The 6,466-nt window shown below is 41.2% G+C and overlaps 1 long non-coding RNA gene across 1 annotated transcript; it reads left to right on the plus strand.

The window, feature by feature from the left end:
- The first annotated feature begins 4,262 nt into the window (after nucleotides 1-4,262).
- Nucleotides 4,263-4,809, plus strand: LOC133039513 (uncharacterized). Its single transcript, XR_009688657.1, has 2 exons — nucleotides 4,263-4,504; nucleotides 4,587-4,809. It is a non-coding gene; the product is annotated as an uncharacterized LOC133039513 (long non-coding RNA).
- The last annotated feature ends 1,657 nt before the right edge of the window (nucleotides 4,810-6,466 follow it).

The raw sequence follows: 6,466 nt of genomic DNA on the forward strand, positions 1-6,466 counted from the left end.
TTACCATGTCATGGGCTACAAAATTATAAATTCTAGTTCAACTTATTTATAATATAGTTAAGAAAAATTTACGGCATAAATACCTTTATTTTGTTCATTGTGTTACTAATAAATACTCAATTTTTAAAAATTACGGCATTAATACTCAAAACTCATTTTTTTACACTACCCCGTTGGTACCCACTAACAGAAATTAGTTTGGTTCTTTTTTTTTTCACTTAATTTATTAAAGATTACATAAAACTAATTAATAAATTTAAAGAATAAAATAAAAACAAAAAAAAATTAATAATTCGGACGAGTGACCAAGAGTCCCACTTCACACCACTATGATGATAAACTAAATCCCCATTTCGCACCTTTCCACTTCTTAAACCAGATTCCGACCAAATATTTTTGGGGATTTTTCAATATTATACCTAAAAATAATTTTATTTATAAAAATACCTTTAAGAGAATTATTTACACAAATACCGTTATGCCACGTCAGCCTACATACCAAAATTCAAAACAATTACCGAAATTTGAAAAAACTGAAAAAATCTCGTTTCCAAAAATTTTCGCTTTTTGGGAGTTTTGGAAAAAGCAACCATTTAGTTGCTTTTAATTTGAATAAGATATCAATTAGTTACTTTCCCATTAAAAAATTTATTTTAGAAATTTCACTATTTGCCCTTAATAATATACCCCATATCAAAATTTATACCATAAACTAATTTGTACAAATTAATGCCTATAATTTTAAAAGATACCCAAATTACCCTTTAATTAAAATTTCCCTCTAACAGTTTCCCTTTCCTCTCTCTCTTCCCACTTCGGCTTCCCCAATCCCCCACCTACCTCCGAGAAACCCAACCAGCGTTCCCGACCTCCATTCCCTCTCTCTCTTTCCACTTCGTCTTCCCCAACCTCCATTCCCTCTCCCTCGCCACAACGAAAGTCCGAGAACCCAAACCCAAACCCACTTCCCCAACCTCCATTCCCTCTCCCTCCATTCCCTCTTCGTGTGCATCCAATCGACGAACCCACAACCCAGTCGAGGACGATAAAACCCACGAAACAACGACCACAAAATCCAGTCGACACCCACCACCGTCCTCAATCGACACCCACTTCAGTCAAAAAGGTACCATTTTTTTAAAAAAAAAAATTGATTTTAAATGTTCAATTTTGCTAGATTTTTGTGGATTACTTGATTACTTGTGATTTATCTTTGTTCATGTACATTCTGTGGATTCCTTTGATTCTGTGTATTATTTTTGGCGAAATTATATGTATGTACAGTGTTTGTCGATGACATATCGATAGGATGTCGATATTTTGGGTGTCTGTTTGAATTTAGCTGTTATTTGTATGTCGATAGGATATCGTTGTATGTCGACAGGATGTCGATTAGTGGGTGAAATGTATTTTCTGCCCTATATTGTCGACGACTTGTCGACAGTATGTCGATGGTTTGCCGATTAGATCAACTTGTTTATTGTTAGGTTGTATTGTCGACTTAATATCGACAGTATGTCGATATGTTTTCGACTTGTTGTGAAATTATGGTCATATTGAATTTGTCGACAGCATATCGACATGTTGTCGATATATTGTCGATTATATTTACATGTTGAATTTAATTTGTATTGTTGACTGAATGTCGACATTTTGTCGACATGTTGTGGAATTGTTGTTCGTTTTAAATTGTCGACTGAATGTCGACAGGATGTTGATATTTTTTGTCGACATTGTTGAATTGTGTTTGCTTTTGATAATGTCGACATAATGTCGACGGTATGTCGACATTATGTCGACATGTTTTTAATTTTTTTTGGCAGCTTTATTTATTTGTTTTTTATTTTTTCAGATGGCTCCCAGACTCATAATTCCAGCACCCGAGCATTTTACTGGCCGCGTCACATATAGAGGCACTGAAATTTTTGCAAAAATCAAAGCTCGGTTTGAGGAGTTCAATCTGAATAACACGGCGAAGGAAAGCCGTTTCGGGAGCTTTTGGAATGTCGTACCCTTGACATTCTCCTCGGTCTTATTTCACCAGCTTATGCTCCACAAAATGAAGGTGGATGCCCAGGAGGAGTTGAGGATGCGGTTTTACGTTGGTCGGAAGGAGGTCAGATTCGGAGTGCTGGAGTTTGCACTCATTACAGGCCTGGACTTCTCCTCGGGGCCAACAGAAGAGGAGAAGGCTGCGCAGGTCGCGCGCTCGGTGGTCGACCGATTGATCAACAAATATTTCAACCTATTCGATAGTGTGAAGACGAAGCACTCCAAGATAGGTTCACAAACCGTCGAACCCGGAAGACTTGTACAAGCTCGGCCAGGCTTGTTTGTGGAGTCGTTGCTTCCGGGCCGCGAGGCAAACGCGCTCGATTACGCCTCACATACTTAGATATGTGGAAGACCTCGAGTTCTTCTTCCAGATTCCTTGGGGGAAGCACTCATTCGCCAGACTCATGCACTCGCTTCAAAAAGACATGTTGAAACAGAAGGCCAACTACGAGAAGAAGCTGAGTTCGGATGTTCAGCACGAGCGCAAATACACAGCATATGGCTTCGCACCTGCAGTACAATATTGGGCGTACGAGGCCATTTTGGAGGTTGGAAAGAGGTATGGCACGAATCACGGGATTCGGTTCCCCAGGATGCTTAGCTGGACGAGCAAGGGCGATATTGGGAAGAAAGACGTCAGCGCATTATTTTCTAGACGGGTATGATTTTCACTTATGTTCAGAATAATTATTTAACATAAATGCTTGTAATAAATGCTAAATGGTTCTATTTTGATATTTTTTGAACCATAAACAGAATCTTAAAGTGGTGAAGGGACTACTTCCACGGACAGAGGAGGAGGCATTTGTGAGGACCATATCTTACGATGGTGTGGAGAACCTGGTTGATGATGGTGTGGATGACACAGAGGCTGAGGCAGTAGTCGTGTACCGTAGACTCAGTCCCGTACACTCAGAAATGTACACTCAGGTACCAATTTTTGGAACTTTTTTTTTATGTCTTTTTTTTTATTGTTTTTGTTTTGTGATATTTGTTACATTGTGGAATTATCGTATGCTTACCGTATTTTTTTGATATATATTTTTTCAAGCCACTGGTTCAGAACCTCAGCCCAGTGCACCATCTTCATCAGGCGTTCGGGGTGCAGAGTACACTGATTTAGTGGCGAGGTTGGATAGGATCGAGGCTGACACTCAGGGTCTGTATGCTGCTCATGTCGAGCTGAAGAAGGCATACGAGACCAGCCATGTAGAGCTGAAGGGTGGTCAGAACGTAATTATGGAGCAGCTCAGAGACATATTGGCCATGTTGAATCGTCCGCCAACCGCCAACGACAGCTTCAGCACCGGAGGCCCCAGCAGATCCATCTACCCCACCACCAGCTGCTTCACCCCCAGTAGAAGAGGAGGAGGTCTTCCCCGACGATTACGATCCTTATGAGGGAGCTCCAGCGACTCCGATCGAGGCACAACCTGTTATCCATGTACATGACACCGAGTCGTAGGGTGAGATTCTGTCGATAGAGGCACAACCTGCAGTGGTTAAGAGTCGGAAGAGGAAGAGAAAGCCTCTTGTATGGTTCGGTGACTATACGGAGATGAAGAGACGACATAGGCCATCTTCGACTTTTGATCCCCTGGAGCCACCGGATGAGAAATTGTTAACCACTTTCCGAAAGTGGTGTGTTGGACTCATTCCGAACCACCGACTTCGGGATTTGAGAAGTGGTGATTACGGTCCAAGATTCTTTTGGATAATGCTCAAACCAAAGGAATGGCTTACAGATAACGTAAGTAAAGTATTTTATAATATTACTTCACTTTACAACTTTATGTGCAATTAATATATTTTTTTGTCTAACTGACATTTCCCTTTATATGCAGCATATAGATGCAGCAATGCATATGCTGAGGAGGCGACGCATCGACTATCCACTGACATTTCCTCAGAAGGGTATCATTCTCTCCACATTCGTGATCAGCATGATCAGCAGTGCATGGACGAGCCACAAGGGTCCGAGGAGAAACTTTGTGTGGGAGGATTATATCCTGGACTACTGCAGAGGGGTTCATAAGGTATTGTTTTAGTAAGATTTTAAATGTTAATTGTTTGGGAGGATTATTATGGTTTGTTAATTGTTTCGTTGTTCTCTGTAATTACAGTCCCAAGTCTTTGAGAGATGGAGGGGTAACGAGTTTATTTACTTCGTTCTGAACCTTCCCGAGGCAAGGCACTCGGTAACACTTGAAGTCGACATAGAGCTGTGGAAAATTAATGTCTACGACTGTGATTCCAGCGTCTGTCATTGGACCGCCATGGAACCCATCCTGAAGACTTGGGGAGAACTGCTGCCCTCGCTAATCCTTGCAACCGGGGAATTTCCACATAACAACCAGATCATGGCGTTAACTAACAGGGACATCACGGTGCTTCCAAAAATGCATTCGACTCGAGCCACTCACGACTTAGTTCCGAAGTCAACAACCAGGTACATAGCGATAAAAAAGTACTATAGTATTAAAATATGTTTTACGTTAGACTGACTTTACATTTTATATATTTGCATTTAGTGGTGATTGTGGCGTCTATTGCATTGAGTATGTGGAGCATCTCATGATGCAACGTGGATTGACCGATGTGACGCCAGGCCGGATAGCTATGTTTCGTCAACGGTGGTGTGTTGATTTATTTTACCAAAATGTCGGCTGATTATATGTGTAATTATTGGGACATTGTATATTTTGTGTAATTAACATTACAGTTATGTATATATAGACTTTCTCTTCGTTCAAATTATGATAATTATTCGTGGTTTCAAATATAAAATATCGATATTATTCAACAAAAATAACTATTAAACCTAAAAATAATTAAAATATTTAAAAAATATTCAACCTCGACATTATAGAAAACATGTTATTACAACGAATAAGTACAGGACGCCTCAAATGCGGGCTTTGCATGTTGCTCTGTTGTGGCTCGAATCGCCACAATGGCCGGTAGCTTCGTGGTACGTAACCTTTTTATCACTCGGACGGAAACGGTTCTCCCGTCTTCTTCCAGCGTTGCTTTTTCTTGGACGACCTACAGGCTTATTTTCCACAGGTACCCCAACTTTCATATTCTTGATGTGTTCTGGGAGAACCCAATCATCCTCGTCACCAGCAAGATTGATGGTATCATCGTAAATCTTCCTCCACGTTTCTTTTGAATAATAAGGTGAGCAAAGCGTGTACACACTTGTGTTCGTTTTCAATGCCGCGGCACATACATGAAGGCAAGGGAGTTTCAATAACGTGAACACGCTGCAGGTGCATGTTCTTTCAATTAGATTCACATCACCACCTCTTTCACCGTTAGGTCCCCTACCAACGTTATACAAATTGGCTCCATTTCGTTGGACGCGCCTGTACCTTGCATTTTCATGAATTTTTGCCAAGTTTTTTTCAAAGAGCGTGGCCAAAGGGGTGGTACATTTGTCAGCATTTTCGAGGCGATCAGCGAACCACGATTGGAGTGTGAACCTGATAAATTCAACCAAATTAGTTATTGGATATTTCCTGAACTCTTCTGTGACACTATTGAAGCTTTCAGCAGCGTTGCTCGTCATGATGTTGTATCTATCGCCCAAACAATAAGGGTGAGCCCACTTCTCAAACCCTATACTCTCCACATATGCAGCAATGGCCGGATTCATCTTTCTAAGCTTCTCGAACTCTCTATCGCATTCAGTCTTCGACCATGCGTAAGCAACATTATATATTTGGTTGTGAAAAGCATCAGTCTTGAATTTGGCGTTCACGTTCATAACAATGTGGTGATAGCATGCACAGTGGACTGCTTCGGGAAAAACGAGTTCAACAGCATGATCAATGCTTTGATGCCTATCTGACACAAACACTAAGTTCTCAACCACGCCAATTGCTACCCTCAACTTCTGTAAGAAATACGTCCAGGAGTCGTTATTTTCACTGTCAACGATACCATAAGCAACCGGCAACAATTGGTTGTTCGCATCGTATGCCACAGCAACTAACATTATACCGCCGTACTTCGTCTTCAAGAAGGTGCCATCGATACTCAAAACAAGACGACAAAAAGAAAAGCCCCTTCTACATGCACCGAGTGATATAAAACAGTACTTAAACCGCTTATCCTCTAAGTACAAGTCAGTAATGGTACCTGGATTCTTCTGTTCCAGCATGTACAAGTACCCAGGAAGCTTCATGTATGAAAACTCGGCCGTACCCCTAGCATACGTAAGTCCCATCTCCCCGCACCTCCACGCCTTCACATAACTCATACCGATACCATAGTTGTCAAACATGTCCCTCTCGTATGTCTTTAGCCTTGTACTTAGTTCCATCTTGGGTGTACTTCCCCTTAATAAGGTGGCCAACTACCCATGGTGCCGCTTGACGGTGATCCGAACGTCTCGCATTCAAGTTAC

Source organism: Cannabis sativa, chromosome 6 (genome assembly GCF_029168945.1).
Source record: "Cannabis sativa cultivar Pink pepper isolate KNU-18-1 chromosome 6, ASM2916894v1, whole genome shotgun sequence".
Classification (NCBI taxonomy): domain Eukaryota; kingdom Viridiplantae; phylum Streptophyta; class Magnoliopsida; order Rosales; family Cannabaceae; genus Cannabis; species Cannabis sativa.